A 14,967-nucleotide genomic window follows, 5' to 3' on the forward strand; every position below is an offset into this window, starting at 1 on the left:
ATATTACGTGGGCTGTGTTATATACTGCCTGGCTGCTATATACTACGTGGGCAGTGTTATATACTACGTGGCCTGTGTTATATACTGCGTGGGCTGTGCTATATATTACGTGGACTGTGCTATATACCACGTGGCTGCTATATATTATGCGGCTGCTATATACTACGTGGCTGTCTGTGCTACGTGGGCTGTGCTATATAGTATGTGGCTGCTATATACTATGTGGCTGTGCTATATTCTATGTGGCTGTGCTATATACTGTACTATGTGGCTGTGAAATATACCACGTGGCTGTGGTATATACTACATGGCTGTCTGTGGTATATACTGTGTGGATTCTAGAATACCCGATGCGTTAGAATCAGGCCACCACCTAGTATGTATGTATATATATATATATATATATGTGTATATATATATATATATATATATATATATATATATATATATATATACACAGTGGGGCAAAAAAGTATTTAGTCAGTCAGTAATAGTGCAAGTTCCACCACTTAAAAAGATGAGAGGCGTCTGTAATTTACATCATAGGTAGACCTCAACTATGGGAGACAAACTGAGAAAAAAAAATCCAGAAAATCACATTGTCTGTTTTTTTAACATTTTATTTGCATATTATGGTGGAAAATAAGTTTTTGGTCAGAAACAAAATTTCATCTCAATACTTTGTAATATATCCTTTGTTGGCAATGACAGAGGTCAAACGTTTTCTGTAAGTCTTCACAAGGTTGCCACACACTGTTGTTGGTATGCTGGCCCATTCCTCCATGCATATCTCCTCTAGAGCAGTGATGTTTTTGGCTTTTCGCTTGGCAACACGGACTTTCAACTCCCTCCAAAGGTTTTCTATAGGGTTGAGATCTGGAGACTGGCTAGGCCACTCCAGGACCTTGAAATGCTTCTTGCGAAGCCACTCCTTCGTTGCCCTGGCGATGTGCTTTGGATCATTGTCATGTTGAAAGACCCAGCCACGTTTCATCTTCAATGCCCTTGCTGATGGAAGGGGGTTTGCACTCAAAATCTCACGATACATGGCCCCATTCATTCTTTCATGTACCCGGATCAGTCGTCCTGGCCCCTTTGCAGAGAAACAGCCCCAAAGCATGATGTTTCCACCACCATGCTTTATAGTAGGTATGGTATTTGATGGATGCAACTCAGTATTCTTTTTCCTCCAAACACGACAAGTTGTGTTTCTACCAAACAGTTCCAGTTTGGTTTCATCAGACCATAGGACATTCTCCCAAAACTCCTCTGGATCATCCAAATGCTCCCTAGCAAACTTCAGACGGGCCCGGACATGTACTGGCTTAAGCAGTGGGACACGTCTGGCACTGCAGGATCTGAGTCCATGGTGACGTAGTGTGTTACTTATGGTAGGCCTTGTTACATTGGTCCCAGCTCTCTGCAGTTCATTCACTAGGTCCCCCCGCGTGGTTCTGGGATTTTTGCTCACCGTTCTTGTGATCATTCTGACCCCACGGGGTGGGATTTTGCGTGGAGCCCCAGATCGAGGGAGATTATCAGTGGTCTTGTATGTCTTCCATTTTCTAATTATTGCTTCCACTGTTGATTTCTTCACTCCAAGCTGGTTGGCTATTGCAGATTCAGTCTTCCCAGCCTGGTGCAGGGCTACAATTTTGTTTCTGGTGTCCTTTGACAGCTCTTTGGTCTTCACCATAGTGGAGTTTGGAGTCAGACTGTTTGAGGGTGTGCACAGGTGTCTTTTTATACTGATAACAAGTTTAAACAGGTGCCATTACTACAGGTAATGAGTGGAGGAAAGAGGAGACTCTTAAAGAAGAAGTTACAGGTCTGTGAAAGCCAGAAATCTTGATTGTTTGTTTCTGACCAAATACTTATTTTCCACCATAATATGCAAAAAAAAAATGATAAAAAAACAGACAATGTGATTTTCTGGATTTTTTTTTTCTCAGTTTGTGTCCCATAGTTGAAGTCTACCTATGATGTAAATTACAGACGCCTCACATCTTTTTAAGTGGTGGAACTTGCACTATTGCTGACTGACTAAATACTTTTTTGCCCCACTGTGTGTGTGTGTATATATATATATATATATATATATATATATATATATATATATATATATATATATATATATATATATATATATATATATATATATATATATATATATATATATATTCGTCTAAGGGTCACTTCCGTCTGTCTGTCTTTGTGTCTGTCTTTCTGTCACAGATATTCATTGGTCTCGCCAGCTGCCTGTCATGGCTGCCGCGACCAATCAGCGATGGCCACAGTCCGATTAGTCCCTCCCTACTCCCCTGCAGTCAGTGCCCGGTGCCCACTCCATACTCCCCGCAGTCAGTGCCCGCTCCATACTCCCCTCCAGTCACCGCTCACACAGGGTTAATGCCAGCGGTAACAGACCGCGTTATGCCGCGGGTAACTCACAGCCGCTATTAACCCTGTGTGACCAAGTTTTTACTATTGATGCTGCGTATGCAGCATCAATAGTAAAAATATCTAATGTTACAAATAATAATAATAAAAAAAAAAGTTATTCTCACCCTCCGACGTGCGCCCTCTCCTCGGCAGTGCAAGCGGCAGGTTCCGGTGCCAAAGATGCTATGCGAGAAGGACCTGCCATGACGTCACGGACATGTGACCGTGATGTCATCACAGGCCCTGCGCTCATACCAACCCTGGGACCCAAAGCTGCTGCGTGCACCGCACACAAGCGCCAGGGGCCCTCGGAAGGTGAGTATATGTTTATTTTTTATTTTAAGTCTTTTTTCATGTTACATACGTGGCTGGGCAATATACTACGTGACTGGGCAGTATACTACGTCGCTGTGCAATATACTACGTGGCTGGGCAATATACTACGTGGCAGGGCAATATACTAAGTGGTTGGGCAATATATTACGTGACTGGGCAATATACTACGTGACTGGGCAATATACTACGTGGCTGGGCAATATACTACGTGGCTGGGCAATATACTACGTGGCTGGGCAATATACTACGTGGATATGCATATTCTAGAATACCCGATGCGTTAGAATCAGGCCACCATCTAGTATATATATAGATCCTACCCGATGTCTGTTGTCTTCCTAACTGGTAAGCGCTGCTCCTTACATCTAACAAGATGCTATAGTGATTTTCCATCTACTAGCATAAAGATTTTACTATTAGCAGCTCCCTGCCATTATGCACACTGATATTTTTGACAACGCACACCGGGGGATGTCCACTCTCTAGCTATCCTTATGCACTTTATTGAATTTTGTATGTTGTATGCACATTATTTTTGATACGTTGTTAATATAATAAAATATTACTGTTTTAAATCAATCTATATACTCCTTTGTTCTCCTATTCTGGCATTTGATATGGAGTTGGTTTCTCCTTTTGGCTTTGGGTTCTTTTGCACTGTTTAGGGCTTAATTAATAAAATAAATAAAATCTTTCATGCAAAGTATATGGGAATGTGCTCTATGCAATGGTAAATAGGAATAATGACTGAATTTCACCACCAGAGGGAGCTTACGACAGATTCTCCCACAATACTATTTATACACTCCCAACAGTTATGCCCCTACACCGTCCTATGGTGTATATAATATATATATATATATATATATATATATATATATATATATATATATATATATATATAATATATATATATATATATATATATATACACACACACATATATACATACACACACACACACACACACACACACACACACACACACACACACACATATATATATGTTGTTTTTAACAAATGTTGCTGCTTTACACCTTTCTTGACAAATACATCAAGTTTACGTAAAGACTCAGTGTTTATAACGTAACAACTGAGCAAGAACAAAAAAAAACAGAGACCGCACATCCAACACCTATACAATGATTTCTAAAATTAAATCTGGGGTTCTTCTGAGTGAGCTCCTGACCTTAAGGGTATGTGCACACGATGCAGATTTAGTGCAGAATTGGTGCAGAACTGCAGCAGATTTTTCTGCTGCAGAAACGCTGCAGAGCTGCACTGTGATTTACAGTACAATGTAAATCAATGTGAAAAGAAAAAAGCTGTGCACATGGTGCAGAAAAATCTGCGCAGAAACGCTGCAGATTTCAAAGAAGTGCACGTCGCTTCTTTTGTGCAGTTCTGCAGCGTTTCTGCAGCAGATTTTTCTGCACCATGTGCACAGCTTTTTTCTTTTCACATTGATTTACATTGTACTGCACAGAATCTGCACAGAATCTGCATAGAATCTGCATAGAATCTGCATAGAATCTGCGCAGAAACTGCGCAGAAACTGCGCAGAAATTGCGCAGAAACTGCGCAGAAACTGCGCAGAAACTGCGCAGAAACTGCATCAAATCTGCAGATGCAGATAGGTGCAGCACCTTGTTGCAACCACTGCTGAAGTGACGTGATGGGAGACGCTGCCGAGGACCCGCCTGCCAAACATTTTACATGAGAAGCTCAGTCCCCGGTGGTTTTCTAAATATGTTTTTCTGAGAGTGTTAGAAGCACTCCCATTATTGTTTTTATCCTCTTAATATATTGCAATCATCATATTATGCAGCACATATTATACAGTACTGTGTACTTACAATTGCTCATTTTGTCTTTGTACCCAACTAATTCTTTTCTTTTCCCTGCACTAAGTAAAAACAGGAAGTCTCTGGTCCCTGCAGAAATCAATCCCCTCTTCAACTTGTAAGGGGCATTCCATCGGGCTCACTCAGCTCCGCTCACCATAAAGAGCCGGCTCTTTTGGATCACAAGCGTATCTCTATTTAACATGTGTTCCCCGCAGTCGGATGATGCCAACACCTCGGCCGCTAACGGCAAAGCAAAGCCGTTTCCAGGGGGCAGGTGTGCAGGATCTCATTTTCCGCGGCATCCGAACATGTTGACTTTACCCCCAGTGAGAGCCATTCAGAGACTGCGAGTAGCTCTCACTGGGGTGCCGGCCCCCATCGTTCACAGCAGGGTGGCAGCACTTTTTCTCAGATTGTTCATGAAGGACTCATGACTACCTTCAACTCCTGACCCAGCTGCTCTCTCCTCCCCGCCACTGACTTTTGCAGTGATGGAAAATTGACCTCCTGTTTCTACATAAAGCTTAGAAGAGTTCAGCTAGTCACTTTGTAATCACGCAATGTCAGACATAATGGAGGCAGAGCGCCTCACACGTCCTACCTAGATAGCATCTCATTAGTAGCTGCCTCCGCCATCTCCTATCTCGGTAGTGGGAACGGCTTTCCTCACTAAAAACAAATTTTACCTCAGAATTGAGAATTTTGATAATAAATTATCAATTTTACCAGAAAAATAAACAAATCTTTCTGATAAGATATATTACAAAGCTCATTATTTTCATATGTACTATTGAATTATGAAATAAAAATTAACACCACGGTTACACTACATATATGGCTGAAATCATACCGCTAGTGTCTGATACATGCTGCCTGTGTTTATTCCTCAGATTTGACTCACGGTAAGTATGGCAGTAATGCAATTTGAAATAATGAAAGAATGAATGATTTGCTCCCATCTTAGAGCCCGGCTTCCTGCTTGTTCTTGCACTAGGTTACCGCAGATTTGCTCCTGCTGACTCCTAGGAGCTGCGGAATATCCTATCACTATTCTATAGGCAGACCGACTTTACCATACTTTATGCTGTCCACAAATATCAGATACAAGCACCCCACCTTTTCTAGATTCCTACATTTTATTCTCACCTCATTTCTATTCCAGCCTCCAGGCCCGGCAGTGGTAGAGCGGATGAGATGGACTCATTCAGAGAATGCTTGGGAACGTAAACTGTTATCGTAGCATGTCAGCCACCCATCTCGTGAACCCCGGCTGTATCCAAGCAGGACCAAATCTGCACCCTGGCTGCAGACAGCTGAGAATGCTACACATCCCATTCACATATGAACCAACCAAGACCGCAGAACAGAAACCAGCGCCATTTACTAAGACGGGAAGCTGGCAGTAGAAATATCAGCAGGTACTGAGCTCAGCAGACCGGCACTAAAAAAAAGACTGTGCATTATAAACACCTGTCCACAAAAGGCAAAACTAAAATAACCTGGATCTTTTTATTTTGTTTGGTGTTGTACTATGAAACTATGACAAAAGTTAGTTTTTTTTTTTTACATGTTTTAGTAGTCACTTTGAATCAGAAGACTTACGCCCAGAGTCAAGCTGTAAAATGCATTCATGGATCCCATGGTATGCAGCTTGTACTCCGACTTTCAGACTTTTCTCACTAGAAAGTCCTTCTCAATCTATATATATATATATATAATTGTCTAAGGTCCACTTCCGTCTGTTTGTCTGTCTGTAACAGAAATCCCGCGTCGTTGATTGGTCACGGCCGGCTGGGCGCGACCAATCAGCGACAGGCAGTCCGGCCGCGAATAGGCCTCACCATACTCCCCTCCAGTCAGCGCCCACATAAGGTTTTAGCAGTCCGTTAAACAGACTGCGTTACACCGCGGCATAACGCGGTGTAACGCAGTTCGTTAACGCTGCCATTAACCCTGTAAGTGTGACCAACTTTTTACTATTGATGCTGCCTATGCAGCATCAATAGTAAAAACATATAATGTTAAAAATAATAATTAAAAAAAATCATTATATTCTCACCTTCCGGCTTCCGTGGCAGCCTGTCCCGCTCCTCGCGACGCTCCGGTTCCAAGAATGCATAGCGGCAATGACACCAGATGATGTAGAGGTCTCGCTACGCACTACATCATCACGGGTTATTGCCGCAAGGCATTACTGGGAATGGAGCGTTGCGAGGAGCATCGCTAAAGGCTGGCACGGACACGGGAAGGTGAGTATATAACTATTTTTTATTTTAATTCTTTTTTAACAGGGATATGGTGCCCACATTGCTATATACTACGTGGGCTGTGTTATATACTGCATGGGCTGTGTTATATACTATGTGGGCTGTGCTATATACTACGTCGCTGTGCTATATACTATGTGGGCTGTATTATATACTACGTGGGCTGTGTTTTATACTACGTGGCTGTGCAATATACTACGTGGCTGTGCTATATACTACGTGGCTGTGCTATATACTACGTGGCTGTGCTATATACTACGTGGCTGTGCTATATACTACGTGGCTGTGCTATATACTACGTGGCTGTGCTATATACTACGTGGCTGTGCTATATACTACGTGGCTGTGCTATATACTACGTGGCTGTGCTATATACTACGTGGCTGTGCTATATACTACGTGGCTGTGCTATATACTACGTGGCTGTGCTATATACTACGTGGCTGTGCTATATACTACGTGGCTGTGCTATATACTATGTGGCTGTGCTATATACTACGTGTCTGTGCTATATACTACGTGGCTGTACTATATACATGGCTGTGCTATATACTATGTGGCTGTGCTATATACTACGTTTCTTGTTGTGAATTCTGTGGCAGAGCTCCCTCCTGTGGTCACAAGTGGTACTTCGGCTGATTCTCTCTGGGAGCTTCCGTTTGTGGACGAAAGTGGTACTGCGGCTTCTGAGTTTCCTCCCTCAGGTGATCTGGTGAGGTCGTTAGGTGCTTCTCTACTTAACTCCACCTAATGCTTTGATCCTGGCTTCCTGTCAATGTTCCAGTGTTGGACTTGTTTTTCCCTGGATCATTCCTGTGGCCTGCTGCTCTGCATAGCTAAGTTCTTCTTTGCTATTTGTTTGCTATTTTTTCTGTCCAGCTTGTCTAATTGTTTTGCTGGAAGCTCTGGGACGCAAAGGGTGTACCTCCGTGCCGTTAGTTCGGTACGGAGGGTCTTTTTGCCCCCTTTGCGTGGTTTTCTTTAGGGTTTTGTGTAGACCGCAAAGTTATCTTTCCTATCCTCGCTCTGTTAAGAAAGTCGGGCCTCACTTTGCTGAATCTTTCATCCCTACGTTTGTCTTTTCATCTTAACTCAGTCATTATATGTGGGGGGCTGCCTTTTCATTTGGGGTATTTCTCTGAGGCAAGGTAGGCTTATTTTCTATCTTCAGGCTAGTTAGTTTCTCAGGCTGTGCCGAGTTGCATAGGCAGAGTTAGGCGCAATCCACGGCTGCCTCTAGTGTTGTTTGGAGAGGATTAGGGATTGCGGTCTGCAGAGTTCCCACGTCTCAGAGCTCGTTCTATGATTTTGGGTTATTGTCAGATCACTGTATGTGCTCTGACCTCCATGTCCATTGTGATACTGAATTGCCTTTCATAACAGTACAGGAAGCCAAAAGTGCTAATGATTCTCAATAGAGGGAAAAAAGAAGTTCTGAGACCATTTTTTTTTCTTTGCACTGTGTTTTGCCTTTTTTTTCCCCTAGACATTTGGGTGGTTCAGGACACAGGTGTAGCAATGGACATTAAAGGTCTGTCTTCATGTGTGGATCAGCTCACGGCAAGAGTTCAAAATATTCAAGATTTTGTGGTTCAGAATTCTTTGCTAGAACCGAGAATTCCTATTCCAGATTTGTTTTCTGGAGATAGAACTAAATTTCTGAGTTTCAAAAATAATTGTAAACTATTTCTGGCTTTGAAACCTCGCTCCTCTGGTGACCCAGTTCAACAGGTTAGGATCGTCATTTCTTTTTTGCGTGGCGACCCTCAGGACTGGGCGTTTTCTCTTGCGTCAGGAGATCCTGCATTGAGTAATATTGATGCGTTTTTCCTGGCGCTTGGGTTGCTGTACGATGAGCCTAATTCAGTGGATCAGGCAGAAAAAAATTTGCTGGCTCTTTGTCAGGCTCAGGATGAGATAGAGGTATATTGTCAGAAATTTAGAAAGTGGTCTGTACTCACTCAATGGAATGAATCTGCACTTGCAGCTATATTCAGAAAGGGTCTCTCTGAAGCCCTTAAGGATGTCATGGTGGGATTTCCTATGCCTGCTGGTCTGAATGAGTCTATGTCTTTGGCCATTCAGATCGGTCGACGCTTGCGTGAGCGTAAATCTGTGCACCATTTGGCGGTATTACCTGAGCTTAAACCTGAGCCTATGCAGTGTGATAGGACTTTGACCAGAGTTGAACGGCAAGAACACAGACGTCTGAATGGTCTGTGTTTCTACTGTGGTGATTCCACTCATGCTATCTCTGATTGTCCTAAGCGCACTAAGCGGTTTGCTAGGTCTGCCACCATTGGTACAGTACAGTCAAAATTTCTTCTGTCCGTTACCTTGATCTGCTCTTTGTCATCGTATTCGGTCATGGCATTTGTGGATTCAGGCGCTGCCCTGAATTTGATGGACTTGGAATATGCTAAGCGTTGTGGGTTTTTCTTGGAGCCCTTGCAGTGTCCTATTCCCTTGAGAGGAATTGATGCTACGCCTTTGGCCAAAAATAAGCCTCAATACTGGACCCAGCTGACCATGTGCATGGCTCCTGCACATCAGGAGGTTATTCGCTTTCTGGTATTGCATAATCTGCATGATGTGGTCGTGTTGGGGTTGCATTGGCTACAAGCCCATAATCCAGTATTAGATTGGAAATCCATGTCGGTGTCCAGCTGGGGCTGTCAGGGGGTACATGGTGATGTTCCATTTCTGTCAATTTCGTCATCCACCCCTTCTGAGGTTCCAGAGTTCTTGTCTGATTACCGGGATGTATTTGATGAGCCCAGGTCCGATGCCCTACCTCCGCATAGGGATTGTGATTGTGCTATCAATTTGATTCCTGGTAGTAAATTCCCAAAAGGTCGACTGTTTAATTTATCCGTGCCTGAGCACGCCGCTATGCGCAGTTATGTGAAGGAATCCCTGGAGAAGGGGATATTCGCCCGTCATCGTCGCCATTAGGAGCAGGGTTCTTTTTTGTAGCCAAGAAGGATGGTTCGCTGAGACCTTGTATAGATTACCGCCTTCTAAATAAGATCACGGTTAAATTTCAGTACCCCTTGCCATTGTTATCTGATTTGTTTGCTCGGATTAAGGGGGCTAGTTGGTTCACCAAGATAGATCTTCGTGGTGCGTATAATCTTGTGCGTATTAAGCGAGGCGATGAATGGAAAACTGCATTTAATACGCCCGAGGGTCATTTTGAGTATCTAGTGATGCCATTCGGACTTGCCAATGCTCCATCAGTGTTTCAGTCCTTTATGCATGATATCTTCCGAGAGTACCTGGATAAATTCCTGATTGTGTACTTGGATGACATTTTGATCTTCTCGGATGATTGGGAGTCTCATGTGAAGCAGGTCAGAACGGGTTTTTCAGGTTCTGCGTGCTAATTCTTTGTTTGTGAAGGGATCAAAGTGTCTCTTTGGTGTGCAGAAGGTTTCATTTTTGGGGTTCATCTTTTCCCCTTCTACTATCGAGATGGATCCTGTTAAGGTCCAAGCCATCCATGATTGGACTCAGCCGACATCTCTGAAAAGTCTGCAAAAGTTCCTGGGCTTTGCTAATTTTTATCGTCGCTTCATCTGCAATTTTTCTAGTATTGCCAAACCATTGACCGATTTGACCAAGAAGGGTGCTGATGTGGTCAATTGGTCTTCTGCTGCTGTGGAGGCTTTTCAGGAGTTGAAGCATCGTTTTTCTTCTGCCCCTGTGTTGTGTCAGCCAGATGTTTCTCTTCCATTCCAGGTCGAGGTTGATGCTTCTGAGATTGGAGCAGGGGCTGTTTTGTCGCAGAGAGGTTCTGATTGCTCAGTGATGAAACCATGCGCTTTTTTTTCCAGGAAGTTTTCGCCTGCTGAGCGAAATTATGATGTGGGCAACCGAGAGTTGCTGGCCATGAAGTGGGCATTCGAGGAGTGGCGTCATTGGCTTGAAGGAGCTAAGCATCGCGTGGTGGTATTGACTGATCATAAGAACTTGACTTATCTCGAGTCTGCTAAGCGTTTGAATCCTAGACAGGCTCGTTGGTCGCTGTTTTTTGCCCGTTTTGACTTTGTGATTTCGTACCTTCCGGGCTCTAAAAATGTGAAGGCGGATGCTCTGTCTAGGAGTTTTGTGCCCGACTCTCCGGGTTTGTCTGAGCCGGCGGGTATCCTCAAGGAAGGAGTAATTGTGTCTGCCATCTCCCCTGATTTGCGGCGGGTGCTGCAAAAATTTCAGGCTAATAAACCTGATCGTTGTCTAGCGGAGAAACTGTTTGTCCCTGATAGGTGGACGAATAAAGTTATCTCTGACGTTCATTGTTCGGTGTTGGCTGGTCATCCTGGAATCTTGGGTACCAGAGAGTTAGTGGCTAGATCCTTTTGGTGGCCATCTCTGTCGCGGGATGTGCGTACTTTTGTGCAGTCCTGTGGGATTTGTGCTCGGGCTAAGCCCTGCTGTTCTCGTGCCAGTGGGTTGCTTTTGCCCTTGCCGGTCCCGAAGAGGCCTTGGACACACATCTCTATGGATTTTATTTCAGATCTTCCCGTTTCTCAAAAGATGTCAGTCATTTGGGTGGTCTGTGATCGCTTTTCTAAGATGGTCCATCTGGTACCCTTGTCTAAATTGCCTTCCTCCTCTGATTTGGTGCCATTGTTCTTCCAGCATGTGGTTCGTTTACATGGCATTCCAGAGAATATCGTTTCTGACATAGGTTCCCAGTTTGTTTCGAGGTTTTGGCGAGCCTTTTGTGGTAGGATGGGCATTGACTTGTCTTTTTCCTCGGCTTTCCATCCTCAGACTAATGGCCAGACCGAACGAACCAATCAGACCTTGGAAACTTATCTGAGATGCTTTGTTTCTGCCGATCAGGATGACTGGGTGTCCTTTTTGCCTTTGGCTGAGTTCGCCCTTAATAATCGGGCCAGCTCGGCTACCTTGGTTTCGCCATTTTTCTGCAATTCTGGGTTCCATCCTCGTTTCTCTTCAGGACAGGTTGAGTCTTCGGACTGTCCTGGTGTGGACACTGTGGTGGACAGGTTGCAGCAGATTTGGACTCATGTAGTGGACAATTTGACCTTGTCCCAGGAGAAGGCTCAACGTTTCGCTAATCGCAGACGCCGTGTGGGTCCCCAACTTCGTGTTGGGGATCTGGTTTGGTTATCTTCTCGTCATATTCCTATGAAGGTTTCCTCTCCTAAGTTTAAACCTCGTTTCATTGGTCCGTATAGGATTTCTGAGGTTCTTAATCCTGTGTCTTTTCGTCTGCCCCTCCCAGATTCTTTTTCCATACATAACGTATTCCGTAGGTCATTGTTGCGGAGATACGTGGCACCTATGGTTCCATCTGTTGACCCTCCGGCCCCGGTTTTGGTGGAGGGGGAATTGGAGTATATTGTGGAGAAGATTTTGGATTCTCGTGTTTCAAGACGGAAACTCCAGTATCTGGTTAAATGGAAGGATTATGCTCAGGAAGATAATTCCTGGGTTTTTGCCTCTGATGTCCATGCTCCCGATCTTGTTCGTGCCTTTCATGTGGCTCATCCTGGTCGGACTGGGGGCTCTGGTGAGGGTTCGGTGACCCCTCCTCAAGGGGGGGGTACTGTTGCGAATTCTGTGGCAGAGCTCCCTCCTGTGGTCACAAGTGGTACTTCGGCTGATTCTTTCTGGGAGCTTCCGTTTGTGGAGGGAAGTGGTACTGCGGCTTCTGAGTTTCCTCCCTCAGGTGATCTGGTGAGGTCGTTAGGTGCTTCTCTACTTAACTCCACCTAATGCTTTGATCCTGGCTTCCTGTCAATGTTCCAGTGTTGGACTTGTTTTTCCCTGGATCATTCCTGTGGCCTGCTGCTCTGCATAGCTAAGTTCTCCTTTGCTATTTGCTTGCTATTTTTTCTGTCCAGCTTGTCTAATTGTTTTGCTGGAAGCTCTGGGACGCAAAGGGTGTACCTCCGTGCCGTTAGTTCGGTACGGAGGGTCTTTTTGCCCCCTTTGCGTGGTTTTCTTTAGGGTTTTGTGTAGACCGCAAAGTTATCTTTCCTATCCTCGCTCTGTTAAGAAAGTCGGGCCTCACTTTGCTGAATCTATTTCATCCCTACGTTTGTCTTTTCATCTTAACTCACAGTCATTATATGTGGGGGGCTGCCTTTTCCTTTGGGGTATTTCTCTGAGGCAAGGTAGGCTTATTTTCTATCTTCAGGCTAGTTAGTTTCTCAGGCTGTGCCGAGTTGCATAGGCAGAGTTAGGCGCAATCCATGGCTGCCTCTAGTGTTGTTTGGAGAGGATTAGGGATTGCGGTCTGCAGAGTTCCCACGTCTCAGAGCTCATTCTATGATTTTGGGTTATTGTCAGATCACTGTATGTGCTCTGACCTCCATGTCCATTGTGATACTGAATTGCCTTTCATAACAGTTTCTGTGCTATATACTACGTGTCTGTGCTATATACTACGTAGCTGTGCTATATACATGGCTGTGCTATATACTATGTGGCTGTGCTATATACTATGTGGCTGTGCTATATACTATGTGGCTGTGCTATATACTACGTGGCTGTGTTATATACTACGTGGCTGTGCTATATACTACGTGGCTGTGCTATATACTACGTATACTACTTATAGATGACACATTACATCTTGAATGTCAGGCCTTTCAGAGATCAATCATTTCAGAGAACAGTCATTTTGACCAGGGGTGCCCAAACTTTTACATGCCACTGTATCTAACAACAAGCCCCAATAAAAGTGTTTGCAGAGGCCAGACAGAAGACACCGAGGTCTCTGCTCATCAGCTGCAACCAACAAAATGAAACCATATATCTTAGGTAGGGCTTCTAAAGAAGTTGGAACTTGCTCTGAATTTCACTTTATTACCGAATCACTGAATAAGACACATTACAGGCCTTCTACCACAATCACAAAAAAAGGATTGAAAAGCCTACAGGAAAAGGGAATGAAAGCCTATAAAATCTCACCAAAAGTGGAAACATGTGCCGCTGCAATAATACAACATGATGTTCACAGTCGTGCCATTCTTTTCTGGAAAGCAGACGTACTAAATATATACGGGTTCTCTGGAGGTTAAAACAGAACTCATCTAAGAGCATCCCCGAAATAGACCGCAAAATCCATCACGCTCAAGTCAGAAGCGTCATCTGAATACAGAGCGGTCCAGACGCCGTCTGTCCACGTGGAATGTGCATGAAAAGAACAAGTCTGTGGCAAGCAGGCAGGATTTTCCCAACACATTTGCTTTCCCTGTAACATGTGCGGTCACTTAAGAGTCAGGAGAGGCAGCCGCATGGCAAACTGTAAGCACATAGGAATCCAGCCAAAATCAGCACAGCCTGCTCCTTCCACCAAGGTACCGGTGCACCAGCCACACAGCACTGTGCCCTTTAACAAAGACTCCTCCCATTGTGACTGTTTTCACTGGAAAAAGCCTAGAAGGAAATCTGTGGTGGATCATATGGAGGGGTCAGGCTGGATCTGAGGAAAGCCGCATCCAGCAGGTAAGTCCGAGCCGTCAGCGTCTGCTTCGTTAATGCAGCACGGCACAGGGCTTTTGTGTGGGAATCAAGCTGACGCTGCATTTTATAGGGATGCGGGAGGAGGCGGAATGAAATCAGCCATCGTTCTTTCCTCGCAGAGGGAGTTTCAGAAAAAACGATGGAGCAGATTTCCTTCTGCATACACAGAATCCGCATGTAGCCCGGGCAGGCACATCACATCCTATAGAAATGCATGGCTCTCAAGGTGAGGAACCGCAGACTGGTACCAGAACCCCCGACAGTCGCTGAAATTAAAGAGGTTACTTACAGTAGCAGTGGCATCTGCAGCAGTTCCCCATTGATCATTGGGGTCATCAGCACACAGCTTGCGGAAAGTTCGCTTACAGGAGACGCTGCCAATTCATGCTCTGCAATTCCACAAAACTGGGTGAATACTAGTTTCAAATTTCCTGGCACTCTCCTGTCCAGCAGCGCTGCACACAGTGATGTAAATGGCAGCATTATGGGAGCGAGGAGGGAGCTGCAGACTCATTCTGTCCAACCTTAGAGCAGGAGGAAAGCGGGCAGGATGTTCTAATGTATAACATGAG

The 14,967-nt window shown here is 44.5% G+C and overlaps 2 protein-coding genes and 1 long non-coding RNA gene across 6 annotated transcripts in view; 2 read left to right on the plus strand and 1 right to left on the minus strand.

The window, feature by feature from the left end:
- The window catches only part of PSD3 (pleckstrin and Sec7 domain containing 3), an 835,030-nt gene that overhangs the window by 568,268 nt on the left and 251,795 nt on the right, over positions 1-14,967 (minus strand). The window lies entirely within an intron of this gene.
- On the plus strand, positions 5,176-6,135 carry LOC138651880 (uncharacterized). Its single transcript, XR_011315547.1, has 2 exons — positions 5,176-5,527; positions 5,788-6,135. It is a non-coding gene; the product is annotated as an uncharacterized lncRNA (long non-coding RNA).
- LOC138651873 (uncharacterized) overlaps positions 14,207-14,967 on the plus strand; it is a 38,343-nt gene continuing 37,582 nt past the window's right edge. Inside the window, exon 1 of the mRNA XM_069742449.1 lies at positions 14,207-14,377. The gene's annotated coding sequence lies outside the window, so the exon portion shown is untranslated. The remainder of the gene's footprint in view (positions 14,378-14,967) is intronic.

Source organism: Ranitomeya imitator, chromosome 1, assembly GCF_032444005.1.
Source record: "Ranitomeya imitator isolate aRanImi1 chromosome 1, aRanImi1.pri, whole genome shotgun sequence".
NCBI classification, from domain to species: Eukaryota; Metazoa; Chordata; class Amphibia; order Anura; family Dendrobatidae; genus Ranitomeya; species Ranitomeya imitator.